Here is a 13,005-nt window from a genome sequence, read left to right on the forward strand (position 1 = left end):
AAATCCTGGGCCTGATTCTGCTCTAACTTACATTGGGTTTACAGTGGTGTAATTCTGAATTCAGTAGGTTTCCTCTTGGTTTACATCAGTGTAAGTGGAAAGAGAAGCTGACCTCATGCGTCACCATAATTGTTTCATCTGAATTCCAGAGGCCAAACTGAAACTGTTCATGCAATGGGGTTGACAGTAATCAATATAAATAGGTTCTTCTAAACAAATGAATTGAGACCTGTCATCCTGTCCACCCACTAGTACTCCCTTGTGCTGTTGTATGAGAAAGCTGATTATAAGGACGTTCTGACTCAACATGGAGAGGGCGGAATCATATCCTATCTATTCCAGCTGGTAGGATACTTAGAATCATAGAATATCAGGGTTGGAAGGGACCTCAGGAGGTCATCTAGTCCAACCCCCTGCTCAAAGCAGGACCAATCCCCAACTAAATCATCCCAGCCAGGGCTTTGTCAAGCCTGACCTTAAAAACCTATAAGGAAGGGGATTCCACCACCTCCCTAGGTAACCCAAGCCAGTGCTTCACCACTCTCCTAGTGAAAAAGTTTTTCCTAACATCCAACCTAAACCTCCCCCACTGCAACTTGAGACCATTACTCCTTGTTCTGTCATCTGCTACCACTGAGAACAGTCTAGATCCATCCTGTATGGAACCCCCTTTCAGGTAGTTGAAAGCAGCTATCAAATCCCCTCTCATTCTTCTCTTCTGCAGACTAAACAACCCCAGTTCCCTCAGCCTCTCCTCATAAGTCATGTGTTCCAGTCCCCTAATCATTTTTGTTGCCCTCTGCTGGACTCTTTCCAATTTTTCCACATCCTTCTTGTAGTGTGGGGCCCAAAACTGGACACAGTACTCCAGATGAGGCCTCACCAATGTTGAATAGAGGGGAATGATCACATCCCTCGATTTGCTAGCAATGCCCCTAGCCTTCTTGGCAACAAGGGCACACTGTTGACTCATATTCAGCTTCTCGTCCACTGTAACCCCTAGGTCCTTTTCTGCAGAACTGCTGCCTAGCCATTCGTCCCTAGTCTTTAGCAGTGCATGGGATTCTTCCATCCTATGTGGAGGACTCTGCACTTGTCCTTGTTGAACCTCATCAGGTTTCTTTTGGCCCAATCCTCTAATTTGTCTAGGTCCCTCTGTATGCTATCCCTACCCTCCAGTGTATCTACCATTCCTCCCAGTTTAGTGTCATCTGCAAACTTGCTGAGAGCGCAGTCCACGCCATCCTCCAGATCATTAATGAAGATAGTGAACAAAACTGGCCCCAGGACTGACCCTTGTGGCACTCCGCTTGATACCGGCTGCCAACTAGACATGGAGCCATTGATCACTACCCGTTGAGCCCGACGATCTAGCCAGCTTTCTATCCACCTTATAGTCCATTCATCCAGCCCATACTTCTTTAACTTGCTGGCAAGAATACTGTGGGAGACCATATCAAAAGCTTTGCTAAAGTCAAGGAATAACACATCCACTGCTTTCCCCTCATCCACAGAGCCAGTGATCTCCTCATAGAAGGCAATTAGGTTAGTCAGGAATGACTTGCCCTTGGTGAATCCATGCTGACTGTTCCTGATCACTTTCCTCTTCTCTAAGTGCTTCAGAATTGATTCCTTGAGGATCTGCTCCATGATTTTTCCAGGGACTGAGGTGAGGCTGACTGGCCTGTAGTTCCCCGGATCCTCCTTCTTCCCTTTTTTAATGATGGGCACTACATTAGCCTTTTTCCAGTCATCCGGGACCTCCCCCAATCGCCATGAGTTTTCAAAGATAATGGCCAATGGCTTTGCAATCACATCCGCCAACTCCTTTAGCACCCTTGAATGCAGCGCATCCGGCCCCATGGATTTGTGCTCATCCAGCTTTTCTAAATAGTCCTGAACCACTTCTTTCTCCACAGAGGGCTGGTCACCTCCTCCCCATGCTGTGCTGCCCAGTGCAGCAGTCTGGGAGCTGACCTTGTTCATGAAGACAGAGGCAAAAAAAGTATTGAGTACATTAGCTTTTTCTACATCCTCTGTCACTAGGTTGCCTCCCTCATTCAGTAAGGGGCCCACTCTTTCCTTGACTTTCTTCTTGTTGCTAACGTGCCTGAAGAAACCCTTCTTGTTACTCTTAACATCTCCTGCTAGCTGCAACTCCAAGTGTGATTTGGCCTTTCTGATTTCACTCCTGCATGCCTGAGCAATATTTTTATTCCTCCCTGGTCATTTGTCCAATCTTCCACTTCTTGTAAGCTTCTTTTTTGTGTTTAAGATCAGCAAGGATTTCACTGTTAAGCCAAGCTGGTCGCCTGCCATATTTACTATTCTTTCTACACATCGGGATGGTTTGTTCCTGCAACCTCAATAAGGATTCCTTAAAATACAGCCTGCTCTCCTGGCCTCCTTTCCCCTTCATGTTATTCTCCCAGGGGATCCTGCCCATTAGTTCCCTGAGGGAGTCAAAGGCCTGGTCCACACTACCCCCCTACTTCGGACTAAGGTACGCAAATTCAGCTACGTTAATAACGTAGCTGAATTCGAAGTACCTTAGTCCGAACTTACCACGGGTCCAGACGCTGCAGGCAGGCTCCCCCGTCGATGCCGCGTACTCCTCTCGCCGAGCTGGAGTACCGGCGTCGACGGCGAGCACTTCCGGGATCGATCTGGGATCGATTTATCGCGTCTAGACAAGACGCGATAAATCAATCCCAGAACATCGATTGCCTGCCGTCGGACCCGGAGGTAAGTGTAGACGTACCAAAAGTCTGCTTTTCTGAAGTCCAGGGTCCGTATTCTGCTGCTCTCCTTTCTTCCTTGTGTCAGGATCCTGAACTCAAACATCTCATGGTCACTGCCTCCCAGGTTCCTATACACTTTTGCTTCCCCTACTAATTCTTCCCTATTTGTGAGCAGCAGGTCAAGAAGAGCTCTGCCCCTAGTTGGTTCTTCCAGCACTTGCACCAGGAAATTGTCCCCTACACTTTCCAAATCTTCCTGGATTGTCTGTGCACCGCTGTATTGCTCTCCCAGCAGATATCAGGGTGATTAAAGTCTCCCATGAGAACCAGGGCCTGCGATCTAGTAACTTCTGTTAGTTGCCGGAAGAAAGCCTCGTCCACCTCATCCCCCTGGTCTGGTGGTCTATAGCAGACTCCCACCACGACATCACCCTTGTTGCTCACACTTCTAAACTTAATCCAGTTTACTTCTCCAGTCTAAGCTCGGGCAGGAGTAGAAGGCTTATTCTGTATTATGGCAACCACACAAAACAAAATTGAAATACGTTTTGTAGCTATTGATTTTCTTCAGGTTAAATTTGGATGAATGTTGCAGGAATTCTCTGAACTTTTCCATCTTCTGCATAATACTAATATTTTTTGTAGATTTCTATACATTTTGCACACATTTCGCATTCACAGTGAATGTTTCTAAAGTACAGCTCAGCATAGTCTATTTCTATGACTTAAGAAATGTTCCTTGATGAAGAACAAATTGTTGAGCATTTCTCTTGTGTGTGCAAATGAAGGGACATTTGTACAGCTGAGCTATGCAAAACGTTAAGAAAACCTTAAACCACACAAAACCCAACAGCTTTGGGGTTTGTTCCAAGCTTGAAACTGAGATGAAGTTCCACAGAAAATGACTATTCTTATGTTCTTATCTACCATACTTTATGGAAACACACTAATTCCTATTCAGCTTCTCAGTAAACTTTACAGAGTTTGAATAATTTTTTTCTGTGGACAGTTAGTAAAATATACTTTTATAGGAATTGTATTTTGCTGTATTGTTATCTCTTGTTTTGCCAAAATTAACATTTCTCAGTCAAACATAGTACACAGACATTGTACGGTAGCTTTTGGAAAACTATACAATGCACCTCCTGCCCCTTCATAGTTATTCAGTTCCCAGCACCTTGACTGGTTCTGAATATCTGCTTTGTGTAACTACTCTAAAGCTATTTTGTAATAACCAGACATTATGTGAATGACTATATACTAATTGGCTGATGGTTGTTAACTGTCAATCAGCAAGCAGGAATTTTGCCATAGCACTCTGGTTATCGTATCCCTCCTGATGATCTGATATGGAGGGACCAGGAAATATCTGGTAAGTATGAACTAATGTGGAAGTGGTGCCTGATTCAATTCTCGCTGCTAGCAACAGAAGTTCTGTTCTTGTAGCCATCTCCTTGAGAAGGTGTGGCTATCCCATTCTGGCTCCATGCAGGACTAATGTCATCGTATATCTGTGTTAATCCTCACTTTCTATTATTCATACATATTTCAACATAACTGTGATGAAGCAGAGAAACTGCCAGCCAGTACAACTGGGGTTAGAGGGAGCCTTTGGGCCCAGTCAGCCCTACCCCATTTTACCGCAGCCGATGCCAGGCCTGGAGGAGGGAGAAAAGGAGAGCACCTGGCTCAGTTCAGAGCTGACTGGCGAAGAGGCAGGAGTAGGGTGACCATATTTCCCAAAGGGAAAATAGGACACTGTGCGGGGCTGGCCCGAGCTGCTCGCCCAAGCTCCCCGCCCCACGCGGGGCTGGCGTTGCTGCTTGCTCGAGCCCTGCCTCCCTCTCTGTGTGGGGCTGACACTGGCATTACTGCTCACTTGAGCCCTGCCTGTCCCACACCCAAGCCCTGCCTCCCACACTGCGTAGGGCTTGTTTCGCTGCTCGCCCTCCGGCACCTCACCTTTTTGACAAAAGTGGGTATTTGGCCTGTTTAAGAACAAATGGGACAAATGCCCATTTTTGCTAAAAAAAAGTCATGACGGCTGGGACAGGGCTCAAAAAAGGGACTGTCCCGGACAAAACCCTAGGCAGGAGCTAGTTGTCTCCCTACCTGAGGGGAAGGAGCACTAACCTGGCAGCCATCTGGGAGTAAGCACTGTCTCTCCAGCCAAGAGAGATGGCAAACGAGCTTCCAGCACCTGAGGTAACTGAGTGAACCCCAGAGACATTGTGGGGCTCGCCCTCAGTAACTGGCGGCTGCCCCACCTAAAGGAGCCTGGTGCCATACAAGACCCAGGAGTGGACCCTGCAGGAAGCAAGCCGCCTAGCAAATTGGCACCACACCCCAAACTGAACAGTCTGGTAGGAAGTAGCCCAGGGCAGCTGATTTTGTCTCCCTGCTGGGAGGGACCCACCCCCCAGTTGACATACACAGGACCCTGGGCTGGGACCCGATGGAGAGAGAGGGCCCAGATCCCCCTACCTTCCTTGGCCTTAAAGATTGAGGCTCTTTAACCAAGCAGGGGGCTGAGAGCAAAGCACTCTAACCACTAGGCTTCCTGGCCCTCCAAGCCACCTGTCACAATAAGTGTTTTGCATGCACAACCCTGCAAAATAAATGTTCAGAATAAGAGCGGTGTTATTTAATATGGCACAAGAGTGGGTGCTATACAAGATATCTTGCTTATAGTTCTGCCAGAGCTGTCTGCCTTTGCATAGATGTTTAACTGGTATTTTAAATAGTAATTTTAAAAAAATTCTAACCTCATTAGCATTTGCTGCTTTGCAGTCTATACTTGGCCCCCATCCTCACTCTGACATGCAAACTATATAGTTTAACTCATCTGGGCACATAATAACCTTTCACTTTAACTCAACTCATTTCCCACAATCTTGCTGGAATTTAGAGCACGGTAAAATGTTTTCTTTGGGTACAGTGATTTGGTAAAAGCGGTTTGTACAATTATTTCCCATAGACCACCAGAGCCATAGAACAGAGAAAGGCATCTTCTGTTAACTTGCATGGTTGTACTCACCCCCACATGTTGGATCAAATCCTGAAGTCTTTCCTCATTGATATCAAGCTTCAAGATGACATGACTAGGTCCTTTATACTGTGGTTAGCGCCCGTTGAAAACTATTAGTGAATAATCTATTTGACCAATTAAAGACTGAATACATTATTATAATAAGACTAAATGAATTCTTTGCTTCAGTCTTCATGGCTGAGGATGTTAAGCGAGATTTCCAAACCTGAGCCGTCCTTTGTATGGAAGTGTCACTAGAGGAGGTTTTGGAATTAATTGATAAATTTAACAGTAACAAGTCACCGGGACCAGATGGCATTCACCCAAGAGTTCTGAAAGAACTCAAATGTGAAATAGTGGAACTATTAACTATGGTTTGTAACCTCTCCTTTAAATCTGCTTCTGTACCCAATGACTGGAAGATAGGTAATGTAACGCCAATATTTAAAAGGGGCTCAAGAGGTGATCCCAGCAATTACAGACCGGTAAGTCTAACGTCCGTACCGGGCAAATTAGTTGAAACAATAGTAAAGAATAGAATTGTCAGACACATAGAAGAACATAAATTGTTGGGCAAAAGTCAACATGGTTTCTGTAAAGGGAAATCATATCTTACGAATCTATTAGAGTTCTTTGAAGGGGTCAACAAACATCTGGACAAGGGGGATCCAGTGGACATAGTGTACTTGAATTTCCAGAAAGCCTTTGACAAGGTCCCTCACCAAAGGCTCTTACATAAATTAAGTCATCATGGGATAAGAGGGAAGATCCTTTCATGAATTGAGAACTGGTTAAAAGACAGGGAGCAAAGGGTAGGAATAAATGGTAAATTTTCAGAATGGAGAGGGGTAACGAGTGGTGTTCCCCAAGGGTCAGTCCTAGGACCAATCCTATTCAACTTATTCATAAATGATCTGGAGAAAGGGGTAAACAATGAGGTGGCAAAGTTTTCAGATGATACTAAACTGCTCAAGCTAGTTAAGACCAAAGCAGACTGTGAAGACCTTCAAAAAGATCTCACAAAACTAAGTGATTGGGCAACAAAATGGCAAATGAAATGTGGATAAATGTAAAGTAATGCACATTGGAAAAAATAACCCCAACTATACATACAATATGATGGCGGCTAATTTAGCTACAACTAATCAGGAAAGAGATCTTGGAGTCATCGTGGATGGTTCTCTGAAGACGTCCATGCAGTGTGCAGCGGCAGTCAAAAAAGCAAACAGGATGTTAAGAATCATTAAAAAGGGGATAGAGAATAAGACGGAGAATATCTTATTGTCCTTATATAAATCCATGGTACGCTCACATCTTGAATACTGCGTACAGATGTGGACTTCTCATCTCAAAAAAGATATACTGGCATTAGAAAAGTTTCAGAGAAGGGCAACTAAAATGATTAGGGGTTTGGAACGGGTCCCATATGAGGAGAGAGTAAAGAGGCTAGGACTTTTCAGCTTGGAAAAGAGGAGACTAAGGGGGGATATGATAGAGGTATATAAAATCATGAGTGGTGTGGAGAAAGTGAATAAGGAAAAGTTATTTACTTGTTCCCATAATATAAGAACTAGGGGCCACCAAATGAAATTAATGGGCAGCAGGTTTAAAACAAATAAAAGTTCTTCACACAGCAGACAGTCAACCTGTGGAACTCCTTGCCCGAGGAGGTTGTGAAGGCTAGGACTATAACAGGGTTTAAAAGAGAAGTAGATAAATTCATGGCGGTTAAGTCCATTAATGGCTATTAGCCAGGACGGGTAAGGAATGGTGTCCCTAGCCTCTGTTTGTCAGAGGGTGGAGATGGATGGCAGGAGAGAGATCACTTGATCATTACCTGTTAGGTTCACTCCCTCTGGGGCACCTGGCATTGGCCACTGTCGGTAGACAGGATACTGGGCTGTATAGACCTTTGGCCTGACCCAGTATGGCCATTCTTATGTTCTTATGATTATTTCAGACATGACCAACACACCTTCCCTCCCCTCTTAAGCTTTGCTGCTCGTAGATTTTAACAAAACCCACCAGCAGTTGGCTAATATGCTACACATTTTCAGTCTGAGTAACTTGGGCTGCATATTTTCAGCCAGCTATTTCTTACCGTGTTTACTTGAAAGAGTTGGATCCAGGATGTTTTTGCAGATAGAGGCTTAGCTCGGAGGAATGGTAGAGCCATGATTCTATAGATGCTTTCCTTGTAACACATGCCATGTTGGTAGAATTACATTTTTCTCTCTCATTAGGGGTAAGTGGTTTTTATGGCCCTCAGTTAACTGTGTTGTCCTTACAATTTTATCATCACTTGGCAGTTTCACACTGTGAAGACTGAGGCTGGATATGACAGATATCTGGAAAGAAAATTACAATACCCTTCCAGCAGTATTGTAATGTAAAGCGCTAAATGGTCCATCTGCCGTGATTTTTGTTTGTGATGCATTTGTTTTCTCTCACCTACCCATCTCGTGATTTTATTGTCCTCACCATTTTGATTGGCACTGCTGAAAGTTCCACTTTTGACAGGAAACAGCAAATCTATTATGATCATGGGTGGTAGTGAAGAGATCAGGGGTGGTAGTGAGGTTACATAGCTGCCAGTGTAACACACTAGCAAAGTGTGTGTTGTCTCCCTCTTGTGGCTGCTCCACTACCAGATAACAGCTTACCACTGCTACTAACCTCAGGAGTTATTCTTTTAGTTCAAATGGCAAAGATCTATGCTGCAATGCAAAAGTTCACAAGTTCTACCCTGCTGATGACCCATTCAGAGAGTGATTATACCAACAATTCTGTAAAGTTAGGTAACATTTCTATGCCTTTACAACTTCTATTTTTTATACAGGCTTTTATTTATGGCTCCAAAAATAATATGCCAAGATTATAAATTCCCAAGTAAAATGATTCCTGTATAAAATTATCCACTTAAAGTGTAAGTGGTAGATAAGATAGGGCAGGTGGAAATAAGGACCATTTTTTCTTCACTGAAGTTCAGATATGGAAGGAACCAAAACAGTCCAACTTTGAGTTCTACCAGGGCATGTTCAAAAGTAATGTATGTAAATGATAGAGCATGTCAGATTGCAGCCTATACTAGTTATTCTTGCTGGCAAACACAAGCTAATGAACAAGAAATATAACAGCATCTTGAAGTAGACAGAACAGGAAAAAATATCCTGTGTGTGGTTATTATTCATATATGCTTACAAAGGTCATGACAGTATGAGATGCCTGTTCCCTGAATTATCTTCATGTGTATTTCTCCATTCTTGGTTTGATTCTTTTTATTGAGCTTTTGAAATAAGTGCAAGTCTGCATTCTTTCCAAAGGAAAAATGCAGGACCTGAATAAAAATCTCATATAAGAGAAGAAAATTAGATGATGTATCAAATCATCAAGAAAATGAACACCATGCAGCCAACAAAGTGCAGAAAAAATACTGAGCATTTGTAAGCCCAGTACTGATAAAAAAAGAATGTAATTCTTGGCATAAAAAAATTAAATCTCAAATGATACCTTATAAAGGAATAAGAAATTATTTATATTCAGAAATCATAACTTTTACCATTTGAATTGCATTTTTCACCTATTGAGAATGAATTCTAGTTTTATTATTGTTATCATTAGTTATTTATTTTGAAGCCACAAAACAACCCCAAACCCTTTATGTTATCATATGATTCACCACATGACTTACCTCCCTTTAACAAAGTTCGGTGGGAAATAATATTGAAGTCTAGCTTTCTAGAGCATATACAATTGCTGACTTTATCAATTGAGTCTGTATCAATTATAGGATTCTGTGAGGTGTCCTGAGGTGCTCCATGCATACCTCTGTGAGGAAAAAGACCATCCACACCAGTGATCACTGCCATATTCTTTTACAGAGTGCAAGCTGGGGTCAACTCTGCTGCCTAGTAGAGAAGGACTCATTTCCACACCTCCTCTAGCCACACCTTTTTGGGGAATCAAGTGCTGCTGTTGGTAGTAGACTCCTTTGTTCCTTACACCCTGAAAGTGCAAGAATTAAGATTGTGTCGGAACTCCGCACAAGGAGGCGAGGAAGGGAAGGCAATTCCCTATGCCACTGCTCCATGCTTTGTAATGAAATGTTTACTTGCAGTATATTGTTCAGCCACCAGATGTTTCTGTGTGCTGCATAGACTTGAAGACAGGGTGTGGTCATTGGTAAAAAAAAAAAAAATAAGGGAGACAAAGCTGGAATTCAAGCTATGTTTGTAATTGTAAAAAGAACAGGAGTACTTGTGGCACCTTAGAGACTAACAAATTTATTTGAGCATAAGCTTTTGTGGGCTACAGCCCACTTCTTCGGATGCATAGTATGGAACATATATTGAGGAGATATATATATACATACAGAGAGCATGAAAAGGTGGGAGTTCTGTATGTGTGTATATATATGTTCCATTCTATGCATCCGAAGAAGTGGGCCTTAGCCCACGAAAGCTTATGCTCTAATAAATTTGTTAGTCTCTAAGGTGCCACAGGTACTCCTGTTCTTTTTGCGGATACAGACTAACACGGCTGCTATTCTGAAACCTGCCATTTGTAATTGTAGCTGTTTTCCATAATACATGCCTCTTATTTGAGAGGCTGTGATTCTGTATATCATGAAACACCCAAGCAGGTGTAGACATGATCCAGTCCTTGGTGTGTGTACATTACTCTGAAGATAAAAGAGCTATATTGGTGCTAAATATTATTCTTATATATCCATTCCACAATCACTCAACTATTAGTTCTTGCAAAGTGAGCTACTGTTATATGGTCTTTTTTCTGGTTTACTTTACTTACTGTTTTTGCTTTTCTTTCTGAATCTCTTCTCTTCCCATTGTCATTTAGCTGCAACCAAAACTACATAAATACACTTAAGTCTTCGTTTTCCTTTTCTAAAATCATAAGTATGTGATAATGTTATAATTAGAGGACTGTGGACTCCCAGGATTCTCAGACTTGCTGTCATTAGTTGTTGCTTTATACTCCATACTGCATGAAAATATTTCTGTCCTGGAACAAGATAAAGAACCCATCAGTGGAGTTCATAGGAGTAAACATCTATCCTTTTTCATTGTTGGGAAAATGGGGAAAGGAGGACATATAACTGGGTGGAGCAGTGCAACAAACTAGAGGATTTTTTTTTCTCATGATTCTCATAATTCAAGACCACAAAACCCTTTTTACTTCCCTAAATATCTGCAGGGTCCCAGTGACTATGACTTAAAATATGAGTATGTCCAGAAAAAAAAACAATTGGAAAGGATCAAACCCATCAATGCTAAGTAGGGCTGAGGGAACAGTCTTGGCAGGAATCAGAATGTTTTTGTACCAAAGAGTTCAGGCCTGCTCAAATGAAGCCACACTCCATTAATTTGGCTTCTCTTTTTGAGATAGCAGCAACTCCAGGTAAAGCAGGGGAAAGAAAGAGCTGCTCTTTACAGAGAACCGCTGACTTTAGTGACTTACAGAGAACAGCTGACTTTAGTGACTTTAGGGCTCTAATCAGATCAACCTCTTTGTGCAACTCATGAGGTGGAAAGAGGCTAGAAAATGGACCACAAATAGCCAGGAGGGATTCCCTGAGACTAGAACTCCGTGCAAGTATGACAGGTGCCACTTTGGCCCACACACTAGGCCACAGCTAAAACATGTGCCTCTATAGATTGAGCTAACGGTCATTACCTGAGGCTGTAATAGACTATTAGGATATGTCTACACTGCAAAAAAACACTTGCAGCTGGCCTGTGTCAGCTAACTCGGGCTCATGGGGCTCAAGCTGTATGGCTAGAAAATTGCAGTGTAATTATTTGGACTCAGGCTGGAGCGAGCCCAAGGTTTGGGACCCTTCCCCCTTGTGGGGTCCCAGAGACCAGGCTCCAGCATGAGCCCAAATGTCTGTGCTGCAGTTTTATAGCCCCTCAGCCTGAGCCCTGTGAGACTGAGTCAACTGACATGGGCTGGCCATGGGTGGTTTTACTGCAGTGTGGATATACCCATATTCTCAGGGGATTGGAAACAGAGGAGAACCTCTAACGTACACTAACCAGTAGGTTACACCAGTTTGCTGGCTACAGAGCGTCCAGGCCCCACGCCTACCACCTCTCGCTCACTGTTATGGAGTAGAGTGGGGATTGCATGAGAGTTCTTCTCCTCTATGCCTATCCTCCACCTGGATTCTTTGTCAGGGCCCTTTCGACCACCTTCTTTCTCTTACATTTGTCGTTCCAGTCCATATGTAGGAAATAGAATTAAATATAACCTCCTTCCTTCCCTCCTCCTGTTTTAAAATGTGACACATCATCATTTCCACAGCTTCATTTGGTATGAACTGGGATAAGCGGACCAAGATGAAACACTATATCCTGTACTCGAAACCATCTCATGTCTCCGGGCCCAGTATTGAGCTCACTTGCATCACTTTTCTGCTACTGTAACTCCAGTAGACGCTCTGATCTTACCCCTGATGTATTGCAGTGTTGGCTGGGAATTCAATAAGAGCATATTTGAAAATCCCACCCACAATCGTCAACAGCGACAAAAGGACAGAGATTGACATTTCCCTAATTCATTTGTTTTTCACAGTGCTATCTGTATTCTGTATGACTCAGGTGTGGTTTTTAGCTACCAGCCATGCTGGGGAAAGTTCAGAGCTTCTTGAACTCATCTGCCTTTGTTGGACTATCCTATGTGCACCTCTTCTGATCTCCTGCATATGGGCTCATTCTGTCCAATAATGGGTAAAGGAGCAGTTTTGCATTAATTATTCTTAAATTATTCTGGTTTGTATTTCTGATGAAGACATAAAAAAGTTTAAGCGGTTTGATAAGGAGACAGCATGAATAAACTAGACCCAACAGCAACAGATGGGCCATTTGCACATACCTCATGTCTCAGTTTTAGTAGGTGAAAAATGCATTACCTTACTCTGCAGCTATTGTGAGTTTGGGGTTTCCTATCATTTCTCTTGAGGATTTCTTTACAGTGAAAGCTTTTTTTAATGCTGTCAGACTGGCAATAAGCAAAAATGCAGATTTTTGTGGAATTTTTGTCATTGCAGGATTTCTTTTGTCTATTGAGCTATCTTACTGTAGAGAGACAAGGCGGGTGAGGTAATATCTTTTATTGGCCCAATTTCTGATGGTGAGTGAGACAAGCTTTGCAGCTTACACAGAGCTCTTCTTAGACACTTCTTTTCTCTCTCCCAAAAGAAGTTGGGCCAATAAA

At 43.0% G+C, this 13,005-nt stretch overlaps 1 protein-coding gene across 2 annotated transcripts in view; it reads left to right on the forward strand.

Moving 5' to 3' along the window:
* The window catches only part of STK32B (serine/threonine kinase 32B), a 272,197-nt gene that overhangs the window by 158,533 nt on the left and 100,659 nt on the right, over positions 1–13,005 (forward strand). The window lies entirely within an intron of this gene.

The sequence above is a fragment of the Emys orbicularis genome, chromosome 5 (assembly GCF_028017835.1).
Source record: "Emys orbicularis isolate rEmyOrb1 chromosome 5, rEmyOrb1.hap1, whole genome shotgun sequence".
Classification (NCBI taxonomy): Eukaryota; Metazoa; Chordata; order Testudines; family Emydidae; genus Emys; species Emys orbicularis.